General features: G+C 54.0%; 1 protein-coding gene across 4 annotated transcripts in view; it reads left to right on the forward strand.

Annotated features, from left to right (window-relative positions):
• The window catches only part of RAP1GAP2 (RAP1 GTPase activating protein 2), a 149,668-nt gene that overhangs the window by 64,310 nt on the left and 71,529 nt on the right, over positions 1-13,829 (forward strand). The gene's annotated exons all lie outside the window — the stretch shown is intronic.

Here is a 13,829-nt window from a genome sequence, read left to right on the forward strand (position 1 = left end):
TTTCCCTTTGCTCAGCCAAGCCCCGTGGCACAAAAACACACATTGATTGACTGACTCAGTTCTCAGTCCAGCGCCTCTGGTGAGCTGATTGTAACAGTCAGTCTCGGTGGTAAGCGAGGGACTGGTTCCAGCGAACTCCCAGTGATCTGTCCGGGGTGGAAGGGTGTTAACAGGAAGAGCCCAGGCAATTGAAACTCTGGCTTAAAGAATCTCCAAACCTTGCTTTTGCCACCGACGGACAGCGTGGCGTGGGCTGGGGGGTGGGGAGCTCTTTTCCCTCCTCACCTTGGAGCAGAGGTGGTGCAGCATCTCCTAGGCCGGAGGGTGCTGGCGTCGCCAAGCGCCGGGCAGTCAATGGCCTGCGGCTGCTCATAGGCACCCAGTGGTCCCTCTGGGGTGACGGCTCAGCCTCCTGCATACCCTATGATGAGTGTGGAAACTGAGGCACAGAGGTAGGAGAGGCCCATCGGGAAGGGGGGTTGGTAGGTGGTCTATGCCTGGGTATGTGGCGCTTCCTGCTTTAGACATGGTGTGAGCGCGCGTCCTCACTCACCGACTTTCCCCGGCAGCCCTGGAGTGAGTTGGGTGGTGAGAATGGCGTGAATCGTTATTTTGGAGATGAGAGAACTGAGCTCCGGCCACAGCCGAGTGGCTGGCAGGATGAGGACAGCCTCTGGAGTGGCAGCTGGCTGGTTCCTGGTTCCTGCCAGGACGCTCCACTCTGCCTGGAGGGCAGTGGTTCTCCCGTGGGCAGGGGGAGCTGGCGGTAGGACTGCTGGGCAGCGGGACAGCTGCCGAGATAAAGGACGGGAGCAAGGCCTTGGGGGAGGGGGCAGGTTCCACGTTCGCTCTGTGATGGGTTCTCTCCGGAGCTTCCTCAGCCTCCCTTCTCTCCCAGGTACGAGTCAAAGCCAGGATGCGGGGAGGCGGCTAATTGGTACCCGGTCCACAGAGCCTGTTCCTGGAACCGACTTGGTGGAGGGAGAGGTGCAGAGGTGGTGGCGGGCTCAGGAGGCTTCTGCTGCCCCAGCTGCAAACCCAGAGTCCGGGCTGCTGGGCCTGGCGGCGCCGTCCACTGCGGGAGCCAGCAGGGCAGTGGGCAGGACTGAGTGAGGAGAGCGGGAGCCAGCAGGGCAGTGGGCAGGACTGAGTGAGGAGAGCGGGAGCCAGCAGGGCAGTGGGCAGGACTGAGTGAGGAGAGCGGGAGCCAGCAGGGCAGTGGGCAGGACTGAGTGAGGAGAGCGGGAGCCAGCAGGGCAGTGGGCAGGACTGAGTGAGGAGAGCGGGAGCCAGCAGGGCAGTGGGCAGGACTGAGTGAGGAGAGCGGGAGCCAGCAGGGCAGTGGGCAGGACTGAGTGAGGAGAGCGGGAGCCAGCAGGGCAGTGGGCAGGACTGAGTGAGGAGAGCGGGAGAGGGGAAGGCGGTGATGTGAGAGGGTAAGTTAGAGGGTAAGTTGGACAGTGCCCTGGTCTGTGCAGGAACCTTGCCTGGGGAACAAAGACCACCCGAGTGAGAGAGGGAAGGAGCCATTTCTGACACCCAGCCAGACACTCGCCTGCCAGCGCCAGGAGCAGGTGACCCCGCGTCGGGGACAGGAGCCTCAGGGAAGCGGAGGTTTCTGGAGGCTGACACTGCCGTGTGTGTCTCTCCCCTCAGTCTCGGGGCCGCTTTACCTCTTATTCCTCAGGAGAGGCACAGGCAGGGGGCCTGCGCTTCTTGCCTGGGCCCAAGTGTGGCCACGGGTGAGACGAAAGCCAGACTGGCCCCTCCCCACTCTCCTGCCTCCGGCCTTTGTCCAGCTGCTGCCTCCCCTGAGCCTGAACCCCCAGGTCAGCCTGCTGCAGGCCTGTAAGGTTGGCTTCACATACCCCGATGAGATGCACAGAGCTGTCTTTAGACTCCCCCACTGTGAGGTGCAGACCGGAGGCCGAGCCCGTGTGTTGGGAAGACTGGACGTTTCAGGCCACAGACGGGAACAGAACTGGGCGCTCTGCCAATTGCACCCTGAAGCCTGGCTTAGGGAGCCTCCACGGTGTAGACACCGCGGTTCCTCAACCAGTGCTGGGCCAGGGACACGTGTCACGCCCTGTTCCGAGGTCGGGACAACGTGGGAGCAGGTTGTTTCCTAGAAAATGGGGCTGGATTGCCCCAGGGCCGCCACGTTCTCACAGCACCCCCTGCAAACACCATGGGGCTCCCGGCCTCACTCATAACCGCGGATGGTGTCCACTGTCCACTGTCCACCTTCTTCCGGTTTGCGCTTCAGGCTGATACGGTGCTTTACAGTTCACAAAACACCTCCTGGAACTCTTCTGGTTCTCACAGCCACCCTGGAAGAGAAGGAGTATTTTGCCCACTTTATAGATGAGAAAACCGAGTCTTAGATACATGCAGTACTCTCCTGAGCCGGCGGGTAAGATGCAAACTGGAGGCTTGGGATCCCAAGTTCGCGCGTTCTTTCTATTGCTCCAAGAAGTACTAGTAATTGCCGAGTGCAGATAATTACTGAGTGTCTACTGCTGTTTCTCATGGCGTGTAGGACACCTCCTCCCTCTCATGTAACATCTCTGAAGTCGGGCTGTGTTTCACTGGTAATAGCAGCCGTTGCCTGTGATTGGCGGTGTTTTTGCTTTGTTAGTGGTACCTAACGTAGTGTGCATCTTACAATGGATGTCATTTTATTTATTTATTTATTTATTTTTTGATTGATTTCAAAGAGGAAGGGAGAAGGAGAGAGAGATAGAAACATCAGTGATGAGAGAGTATCATTGATCGGCTGCCTCCTGCATGCCCCCTACTGGGGATTGAGCCTGCAATCCGAGCATGTGGCCTTGACCGGAATCGAACCCGGGACTTTCCAGTCTGCAGGCTATCCACTGAGCCAAACCAGCGAGGGCTGGATGTCATTTTAGATCCATGAAACTCGGTGTGTGTGAACTGGGTGTGTGCAGATGTAGCTGCTGCCTGTCAGGGGTTTTCAGTCTAGAGCGAAGATCACAGTTCCAGCCATTGACAGAACACAGACGATGTATGAACCCAAACCAGGCCCAGTGCCCTGGGAATTCTGGCTGCGGGGACTCCGAAGGACGTTCGGGGGATGGGTGGGGTTTGGACCCTGCGCACCCCGCTTCTTGTGCATCAGCCAGCTGATGGGAGGGACAGGCCCAGTTCCCGTTCATGTGGCTGTTGGGCGTGTGGACGCTGGAGGCTGTCTGCATCGCCGATGCTGCCTGTTGACCTAGTTCTTGAACGCTCAGCCTCGGTTTCCACAGCTGTCCAGCGGGGATGACAGTCGTGACTGCCTCCTGTGAGGAACAGCTAAGAGAACACATGGGAGGGACTTAGTCAAGGGCCTGGCACATATGGCGAGAGCTCCGTTAGTGCCAGTTACTCCCAGCGTGACATTCTAGAAACTCGGCAGAGCCGGCCCACCTTCGTTGATCAGCTGCTGTCCTTGTGTTGGGTGTGCTCACGTTTGTCACCTCATTTCATTTTCAGAAGCACCTGGGAAGGTGAGGGATGGTGCTTGTAATTTTACAAATGACGGGAACGGGGCCCCCGCCCCCCCAGCAGGTTGGTGGCCAGGCTCCCAGCGTTGGATGATGCCTGTCTGTCCGACTCCCAGGCCCGCGCTCTTTTGACTGGAGCACAGCTGCTGCTGAAATTACAGGCGAGAAGGAAACCCTGCTGATCCCGGGCCTTGCTTCAGGCAGGGGATATCATAATCCAATCATTACCCTCGGCGGGCCTTCCTAACAGTGGGTTTTCTGCTGTCGGAGGGAGGGAGGTCTCATTCAGCAGCACGGGAGGCTAATTTGACAGAGGGGAGATTTGCTCAGGCCTTCCCCTCCCTCCCCGCCGCTGCCCGTGGAAAGCGGGCAGTTTTGCCTCAGCAGAATGGCCGTTTGTCTCCCTGACCCTCATTCCTTCTTTTGTGCTTGGCTGTGGTCTGGCCTCCCTCTCCCTGGCCTGTGGGCTCCCCCTGTTTTCGGTCCTGCTACCACTGCTGCTTGTGACCCTGCCACGGGCCGTGAGTGTCTGTCCTGCCTGTGAGTTTAACACAGGCAAACACATACCTTCTCTCCCTATTCTCTCCCCTCTTCCTCTCCTTTCTCTCAGAACGATCCTCTTTTCCCCCTAGAACACGTGGCTCTGCGATTAACAGGCTGTGTGAGCGTAAGCAGGTCAGTTAACCTCTCTGAGCTTCATGCCCCACCTCCTCCCCAAATGGATAGTCCTCAGAGTCCAATGGGAGGCACTGGGAATGAATCCTGGGCCTGGGTATTGGCTTTCCCACTCTGTATCCTTCGATGCAGGACTTGGTTGTCTTGTACCCTCTGTGGCCTTAGCTGCGAAACGGGGAGAGTAACCGTTTTCTGGAGCGTCTTCTTCTCAGTACAGCCAGTGCCTAACTCCTGTGTGTCCCTGCGCTCCTTATCCCCACTCCTCCTCTTCCCCTGGGTTATAATGGTTTAGTTCTCTGATTGTCTTCGTCCCCAGGTGGAAGTCAGTTCCTTCGTTCGGTTATTCATTCAGCAAGTTCTTACTCAGTACCTACCTATGTGCCGGGAGCAAAGGTTTCTGATGAAGTGCGGGAAAACAGACAAAAGAGATGACAATACAAAGAGATCAATGATTTGACAGGGCACCTGTAGGATGCTATGGAAGTACAACCTGGGGGAGGGGTGGAGGCCAGGAAGGCTTCCTAGAGGAGGTGATCTTCAAGCTGAGGCCTACAGGAGTCAGACCAATAAAGGGGAGTGGGTAGCAGGAGGGGGGCTGAGACTGGTCTTTGTTGGGTCTCCAGCCCCAAGCCAGTGCCTGGACCAGGGGGGATCAGTAGATTCGTTTCCTGTCTCTTTCCTTCCTCACTGCCTCTGAGTGCATTCCTGCACAGAGGCAGGGGCTTGGACCACAAGGCTTCCTGGGCCCTGGGGTGCTGTGGACAAGGGGGTGCAGCAGAAGTGTTCTGGATATGGCATGTCCTGGGGAGCGGGCTGCAGGAGTGGGCATGGCGGGTGTGAGGGGCCCCTGCTAAATGACCCACTGGCTCTGAGCGGGAATGCAGGTGAGCCAGAGCAAGTGTGGGAGGGGTCAAAGTGGATGTTGAGGATGCAGGAGCCTTATCCTGAGAGAAGGGCTTATCCAGGACAGCCCAGCTGGGCCCCTGCCCACCCCTTGACTGCATCCCTTCTCCCAATGTGATCTTTTTTATTAGAAAATTTTTTTTGAGAGAGAGAGAAGGGAGAGCTGTTGTATTGTAAATCAGTGAGTTTAACAGAAGGCATCTTATTAAGCCGAATTAATTTGGAGTCTTTTATTACGCTAGCGGGCTCAGAGGAATATTGCTTCTCAAATTCTGGGCCCCTACATGGAGGAAGTCTTTCCTTTTTATACTTTTTCCCGTTCTTTGTCTCCTAAATTTGGAAGGAGACTTCCGGACCTTCTGAGAAAGAAGCCCTGTGTGCTGGGAAGGGGCCATGAGACCATATCTCAAGGCCTGGCGTGGTGCCAGCACTGACAACTCTGTCTGGGGTATGGTTTATGGCCTCTCTGGAATGGGAGTAGTCTTATTTTCCTATTATTTAAGCAAGCATACATATTTATAGAAGCCAAGAATAGCTGAGTTAAAATTGCAAACCGCAGTTTTTATACCAGATGAAGGTTACTATGCTTCAGAGGGAGAGTGATAGAAACATCAATGATGAGAGAGAATCATTGATTGGTTGCCTCCTGCATGCCCCCGACTGGGGATCGAGCCCAAGACCCAGGCATGTGCCCTTGACCGGGAATCAAACCGTGACCTCCTCATTCATGGGTCAACACTCAACCACTGAGTCACTCCTGCCGGCCATGCTGCCTTTTTTTGAGGGATTTAAAAAGTTCAATTTTTCCCCTTCTGAGTTGGGCAGATTGCTCTCCTCTCAAAGCTGGGACAGGTCCGAGAGCAAGTGCTGTGTTTATCAGTGTTGGAAAGAGACTCGGGGGCCTGGCCCCTCACTCCCCACACTTGTGCTCCTGTTGACAGCACGGCTCTTGAGCGCCTCTGGGCCCTGAGCCTCAGATGCTGTGCGAGTCTCCCCACGCCATGCACCAGGGGTCCTCAAACTTTTTAAACAGGGGGCCAGTTCACTGTCCCTCAGAGAGAAGGAGGGGAGTCGGAGAGTGCGGCGCACATTCCACACATGCGCACTGCGGGCCCGGGACCAGTCGGCTGCTAAGCAGGACAGGCAGCGGCGGCAAAAACACCCGGCAGGCCGGATAAATGTCCTCGGCGGGCCGTAGTTTGAGGACCCCTGCCATGCACTTTCCTCCTTTTTAATTTTCCTTGTGGGGTGGCCACAGGGCATGAGACTGCTCTCTTTTTAAAAGAACATAAAAAAAATTTTTTTTTAAGCCAAAGTAATACAATGCAATGATTAAAAACCCAAACCCAGGCTGTTCACTACGGCTCTGCCCTCGACCCCCTCCCCAAGCTTCACCCGCAAAGGAACCACTGTTTCAGTCTCTCTTCAAACCTTTGAGTGAGACATTATAGGCTCCGTGAGGCCCGCGTGAATGCACCAGCTTTCTTTCTTTTAGTGCTTTGCCTTTATTCTCCTTACACATAGGGCTCCCAACTCTCAGATGGGAAAACTGAGGACCCATGCACGTGGGTCTGCCTTGAGTCCCACGACACATTAGGTACTGGGCCCACAACACGTTAGACACTTGTACTGTCTTCAGGTCTTGTGCTGTCCTGGGCTCCAGTCCTGCCTGCCTCCGGCATCCCGTGGGCCAGGAGTGTTGGGAACACATCCAAGGTAAGGATGGAAGGGCGGACTGCTTCTGCACCCTGACTCTCCTCGGCCCCCAAATGAGTCTCTTTTACCACCTGCTGACATGGTGCCTCTTCCCATGGAGGGACCTCTTGCCTTATAACATACAACGTGTGGTGACTTCACCAGCCCTGGGCTCCCCAGAAACACAACATTGGCCAAGGAAGGGTCAAAGGTCAGGGCTAGTCAATGTGGCATAACAGCTCCGGGCGGACACCCAAATCCTGTAGTTCCTTGTTTGATCTTAAGGAAGTTGTTCAACGTCAGCAGCAGCAGCAGCAGCTGGGGTGGTAGCAGCCACACCTACAGTGGTGCCCAGGCAGGCAGGCAGGCAGGGCCCCCCGACGCGCAGGGCACAGGCCCCGGTGGAAGATGATGGATTTCTTAAAGAACCTGTTGGTGAGTGTCCCGGGCTGTGGAGGAGTGTGGGTCTGGGGCCCCCCCTGCCTGGCGTGGTGGGTGGCGGTGGAGCCAGGGCCCCTCCTGCTGTCCCTGGCAGGGAGCCCCTGGTGGCTGGTGGCTTATCATGGGGGCAGGAAGCTGCCTGTCACGCAGGGGAAGGAGGAACAGACATCAGGTCCAGAGAGGACTGTGTGTGGAGGGGGACCTGGGAGGCCATGGCACAGGGTCAGGGGCGAGGGCCTCTCCCTGGCCTGGAGAACTGAGGTGGGGGTCCTGGCACGGGACGGGGCAGGGCTCCCCTCTGCGCTCCTCTGGCAGGGCTTCTCGGCGCTGTGCCAGGGCCTGAGGGGACCCGCAGCCAGATGCAGGCTGTGCGCAGGGAGTGGGGGGGTGCCAAGGCGAGAGAGGGAGGGACTCGGCAGCTGGGCTTCCGCCTGGCTGCAAACACTCGGAGCTGGTCCGGCCAGCCCTGTGGGGATGTGTGGTGCCCGGCGTGGCCCTGGCAGGGGACTCTGTCCCGTCTCAGAGCCTCGGGGCTGTGTGGTTAGTGTGACACTCGGGGTTGGTATGTGTGATGTTCCTGGCTGGCCTGGAGAGTCAGCATACTTTGCTGAGCAAGACTGTGCCAGGAGGCTCTGTGGGTCCCTGGTTTCAGCTCCTCCAGGCCCTGTGTGTCCCTCCCGGAGACCACGGGGGCCCGGGCTGACGGGGCCAGGTCAGGACTGCAGGCTCTTCCTCATTCCCGGACCTGCCTGCTGCAGCCGGGCGTGGGCTGGCCCTTCCCTTCTTCCTCCCTTTGCTGTGTTGTCCTGCTTTCTCCAGGGGAGCTCAGCATGACAGGTTAGGGGTGAGTGTGGGGGGTGACAGGGCACTTGTTCGGGGTTGGGCCAAGGAGTTCCCCAATCTCAGGCTGTGTCACCACTGGCTCCAGGACAGGGAGAGCCTGGTGTCCGCTCACCAAAAAGAAATGGCCTGACCCTGGTACACTGCAGGGTCTTAACTTGGGGACTGATGGCACCTGATTTATCTTTCAGAAAGACCATGTGGCTGTTGTGTGGGTAGTTGGTGTAGTGTGGAGGCCAGGAGCCCAGTGATGGCCACATGGTCCCCGTGAGGGACAGTGAGAGATGGTGGGGCAGGGGAGCTGCTGAGAAGTGCTCAGACTTGGGATATATATAGATATATATATATCTTAATCCTCACCTGAGGGTATGTTTTATTGATTTTTAGAGAGAGAGGAAGGGAGAGAGAGAGAAACATTGATGTGAGAGAGAAACATCCATCAGTTGCCTCCTGTATGCTCTCCAACTGGGGATTGAACCCACAATCTAGGTATGTGCCCTGACCGGGAATTGAACCTGAAATCTTTTGGTGTATGGGATGGTGCTCCAACCAACTGAGCCACCCGGCCAGGGCAGTCTTGGGATGTATTTTGACGGTAGACTTGCAGGTGGGTTGGAAGTGGGGGATGAGGATGGAGAAATCAGTGATGACCCTTAGGGTTTTGTCCTGCGTGTCAGGGTGGCTGGAGGATGGGAGATGGGGGTGGAGGAAGGTGTTTGAGGGAAAAAGTTAGGGGGCCTTCTGTTGGGCTTCGCTGAATCTGAGGTGCCTGTCAGACATGCATGTGAACTCAGATCGACCTGGACTTGAACCTGGCTTCTGCCTTTTCCGTGTTCGCTGCGGACAGTTGCTTAACCACGCTGGCCCTGCCACTCTCTAACCCCCTCCCTGGGCTCTTGTGAGGCTTTGGGGGTGGCATTTGTGAAGTGCTCGACTCAGTGCCCATCACGGGTACCCAACAGAGGATACCTGGGGCTTCCTAAAGCTTTGCTTCTATCATCCCATTTTCTAACTCGGAAACATTCAGTCGCTCCCTATTGAAGAGGTGAGCTTGGAACTTGTGTCTTGTGGGTTGATTTGGCTCATGGATGTATTTTGTCTGGTCCACATAGAGATCTTTAAACAGTTGGATTGGTTATCAATGTATAAGAATTGGGAGCGTTCACATTCAAATTTGGATTTCTGAAAAGTTGAAAAGTTTGTCTTGAAAAGTTGAAAACTCTGGTTACATCGAGCTTGTATTTCTGCTTGCAGCCCGGCACCAGATAAGCAGCAGCTTCCCCTTTAAGAAGGGGGCGTGTGCTCTTCAGTTCACCATTGTTTCACTCCCCCACTCTTAGGTCATCTTTGTTGTTGAGCTGAAATTTACAGAACATAAAATCAATCACTTTAAAGTGAACAGTTCAGTGGCACCTAGTACAGTCACCAAGTTGTGCAACCACCATTTTCTCTAGTTCAAAAATATTTTTATTACCCTCCCATAAAACTCCCTTAAGCAGTTACTCTTCCTTCTCCCCTCCTTCCGGCCGCTACAGCCAGTAAGCTGCTTTCTGTATCTGTGGACTTACCTAGCCAGGATATTTCGTAGAAGTGGAATCATACCATACAGGGTGGTGCAAAAGTAGGTTTACCGTCGTTCATATGGGAAATAATACAATAACTAATAAATAATAATACAAGAATAAACTCTGTGCTTTGCATACTCATAATTGTAAACCTACCTTGGCCCCGCCCTGTATGTAACCATTTGGTATCTTTCACTTAAGCATAATGTTTTTGAGGTTCATTCACATTCTAGCATGTATCAATACTTTATTCCTTTTCTTTTTTTTTTTTTAAATTTTTACCTGAGGCTATTTTTCCATTGATTTTAAGAGAGAGTGGAAAGGAGGGGGAGTGACACACAGAGAGAAACATCAATGTGAGAGAGATACACCGATTGGTTGTTTCCTGAATGGTCCATGAGAACAGGCCTTGACCAGGGCCGGGGCTGCAACCGAGGTAAGTACCCTTGACTGCAGTTGAACCTGGGACCTTTCAGTCCTCGGGCCAACACTCTATTCACTGAGGCAAAATGGTTAGGGCACTTCATTCCTTTTTATGGCTATACTAGAGGCCTGATGCACGAAATTCGTGCAAGAGTAGGCCTTCCTTCCCCCAGCTGCTGACACCGGCTTCCCTCTGGCACCCAGGACCCCGGCTTCCCTCGCAGCCCCGGCTTCGTCAGGAAGGTCGTCCAGTCTAATTAGCATATTACGCTTCATTATTATAGATGATACTCCATTGTGTGGATATACCACAGCTTGTTTTTCTATCCATCCATTGATGGACATTCAGTATGTTTCCACGTTTTGACAAGTGTGAATAGTGCTGCTTTTCAGCGTGTAAGTGAACAACATTTGTGTACAAGTATTTGTTTGAGTTCCTGTTTTCAGTTCTTTTGGGTATCTACCTAGGAGTGGAATTGCTGGGTGATATGGCAACTCTATGTTTAACTTACTGAGGAACCGTCAAGTGTTTTCCACAGCAGCTACACCATTTTACATTTCCACCAGCAATGCATAAGGGTTGCAATTTTTCCACATTCACAGCAGCACCTGTTATTTTCTGTTTTGTTTTTGTAACCCTCACCTGAGGATATTTTTCCCATTGATCTTTAGAGACAGAGAGTGGAGGGGAGGAGAGAGAGAGAGAGAAATATTGATGTGAAAGAGACACAGCGAGTGGTTGCCTCCCGCAAGTGCCCGGACCGGGGCCGGGTCTGCTGGCTGATCCTCTAACCACTGAGCAACTTGCCCGGGCTATTTTCTGTTTTCTGGTTATAGCCATTCTAGAGGGCATGATGTGGTATCTCACATGGTTTTATTTTGCATTTCCAAGCCACTAATGATGTTGAACATCTTTTCATGTGCTTATTATCTGTTTGTATATTTTTGGAGAAATGTCTATCAAATTGTTTGTCTTTTTGCTGTAAGACTTCTTTATATATTCTGGATTGTAGTCTTTTATCAGATGTATGGTTTGGGAATATTTTCTCCTATTCTAGTGGTTGTCTTTTTACTTTCTTGATAATGTCCATTTCTTTGATGAAGTCCAATTTAGCTGTATTTTTGTTGTTTGTTTCTTGTGGCGTCATATCTGAATCCATTGCCAAATCCAAGGCTGTGAAGATTTACTCCTAAATTGTCTTCTAAGAGTTTTATAGTTTTAGCTCTTAAAGGTTAGGTCGCTGTTTCACTTTAAGGAACTTTTTGTATATGGTGGGAGGTGTAGGGGTCCAACTTCTTCCCTCTGCACAAGGATTTCCAGTTTCTCCAACACCACTTACTGTTAGGAGGTTTTTGATGGCTAAGTCAATCTTTACGTATTATCCCTTCCCTCCTGTATGTTATTTGCCTGGTACCTGTAGTCATTTGCATTTTAAAATCCTGTCTTAGAGATTTAAACATAAGACTTTTGAATTTTTAAGATGTCTTACAAAAACCCAGTCATCCTTCCATTCTTCCTCCTGTGTCTGAATACAGCTCATTGTTGGAGCACCCGTTGCGGGAAGGGTTGGCTGTCCAGGGTGAGGGGTACAGTCTGTTGCCAGAGAACAGACTGTACTTACTGGCAGGGACACTGGCCTGCCCATGCCTGGGACTCAGCCTCCACTGTGTGCTCCATCCTCATCTTGCTGGGCAGAGTTAAGCATTCGGTCATGCATTTAGCAAGCGTTTCTTGAGCATCTACTATGTACCAGGTGGTTCTAGGCCCAGGGATACAGCAGTGGACAAAATAAAGAGCCTGCCCTGGAGGATCTTGCGTTCTTTGCCTTCTTGGGGGGAATAACCCCGATGTTTTCCAAAGGCCTTGGCAGCCAGACCGGAGACCAAGCTGGCCCTCATCCTGCCCGCCCTGAGGATGGGGCGCTGAGCCAGCAGCAGAGCCCAGGCAGTGCGGTGTGCACCGTGGTTAGGCAGCTGTAAGACTTACCGGATGTGGCTCCCAATGGGGTATGTGTTGTGAGTTTCTAGCTCCCCTAGCTTTCCAAAAAACTCTCCAGAAATCCTTTCCGTGTGATGTCTTCCTTCTCCGTGGGGATGAGAAACTTGCTCTGAACCCCATTTTCCTCCTCCCCTAATCGCTGCGCAGCCCACATCTCCATCCCGTTTTCCTGGGACCTGTGTGGGGTGAAGACACCTTGTCCTCCATCCTCGTCTCTTTAGTGTTTCTCCTTGCTGTTGACATGCCTTTGCCCCTCGTGTGTGTCCTGGGTTCGGGTGGGCAGGGATAGGAGGCAGTGGCTCCCGTGCAGGAGCCTGGTCTGTGTGGGCTGCTATGCCAGGCTCTGCAGACTGGCTCACGTTACCCCACCACAGCCCCGTGGTCTCCCTGTTAGCCCTGCTCCAAGGTGTCCTGTGCTGTGAGCGGTGGTGGGTGGCAGTGGGTGCCACTTCTCCAATTAGGGTCAGGGAGGAGGGGTGTGGGGGCCTATTGGTGGGGGCCTCCTGGGCTTGGATGCAACAAGGAGGAAAGAACAGGGAAGGCCGTGACCATGGGTAGAGCTGCTGTGGACCAGAGGGAGGCAGGCTGGGCCGTTCCTGCCACGGGAAGGGCACGGGGTGGAGATGGGGGAGGCAGTGGCTCTGCTGTACTGGAACATGCCATTGCTTCTGCTCCTTCACCAGCTGGGCAGGGGCCAGTGCCAGAGAGCAAGTAGGGGCATCGGGAAGATTTCTCAAGACTGGCCTTGCGATGCTTGCGCTCTTCTGCTCCTGCTACCTCGGACCTCCTCCAGCATCCTCCCCGCCAAGGACTCGCTTTGCCCTTCCAAGGGGAGGCCGGGCAGTTTCTATATCGGGAGGTGTGGACGACAGGGGTTGAATCCGAACTGAACCCCCGGGGACCAGCCTGCAATTTCCTTGGCTGGGCGCTAGCTCTGTGCGATTATTTCACAGCCTACTTGACTACTGGCTGTTAAAGAGGAGCCCATGGGGGAATGCTGGCCGGGGTTCTGAGTTGAGTGGCAACAGCTGTTGCTAATAATACATTAGACAGCTGAGTGGATGCTGCTATTGATGAGGAGGCCGGATTACATTTCCCTGAGACAACCCAGTGCCTGGCTTCCTGATGGAGGGGGAATTCCCTTCAAAGCGTGCCCCGGGCAGGGCTCCACTCTGTCCTAAAGGGCTTGTGGAACCACACAAGTGAGTCAGTGAGCATCTATTGAGTGCCTGCTGTGTGCCCTGGGCTGTGTGCAGCAATTTCAGGGGGTGTGGACCAGGGTGGGTCCGAGTGGCCAGAGCCACTGTTCCAGGCTGGCCTGAGTCACCCTGCTTCTGGGTGGAAAAGGAGACTTGCTCTGTGCCAAGGCTGGAAAGTTCAACCAGTCCCCGAGCAGCAGAGCCAGCCTGGCTGAGGTCAGGTTGCCACGGGCCGATTTCTGCTCCCTGGCACTGTCCTGGCACCAGTGGCCCATCCAGTGCGTCACTCGGGGCTGAGGCTGAATCACGGTCCTTCTCTCTCACCAGCTGTGCCAGCCCCTGGAGCATCTCATTTTCATTCGGGAAACACAGACCCATTTTAATACTCATTTAAACACCCGTTTCTGGGAAAACCAATGATGTCAAGAAAAGCCAAGTGTTCCAAATCAGGAAAAATGAACCTGAAACTCCTCGCCGGTCCCCGACAGGACAGGGCTTTTTGCAGAGCGAGCTCTCCAGTAGTTCCTTCTGCTATTTCCTGAGCGCTGGCTGTGCACCAGGCCTTGGCCGGAACGTCTTG

This window comes from Cnephaeus nilssonii (genome assembly GCF_951640355.1).
Source record: "Cnephaeus nilssonii genome assembly, chromosome: 19".
In the NCBI taxonomy this organism is placed as follows: Eukaryota; Metazoa; Chordata; class Mammalia; order Chiroptera; family Vespertilionidae; genus Cnephaeus; species Cnephaeus nilssonii.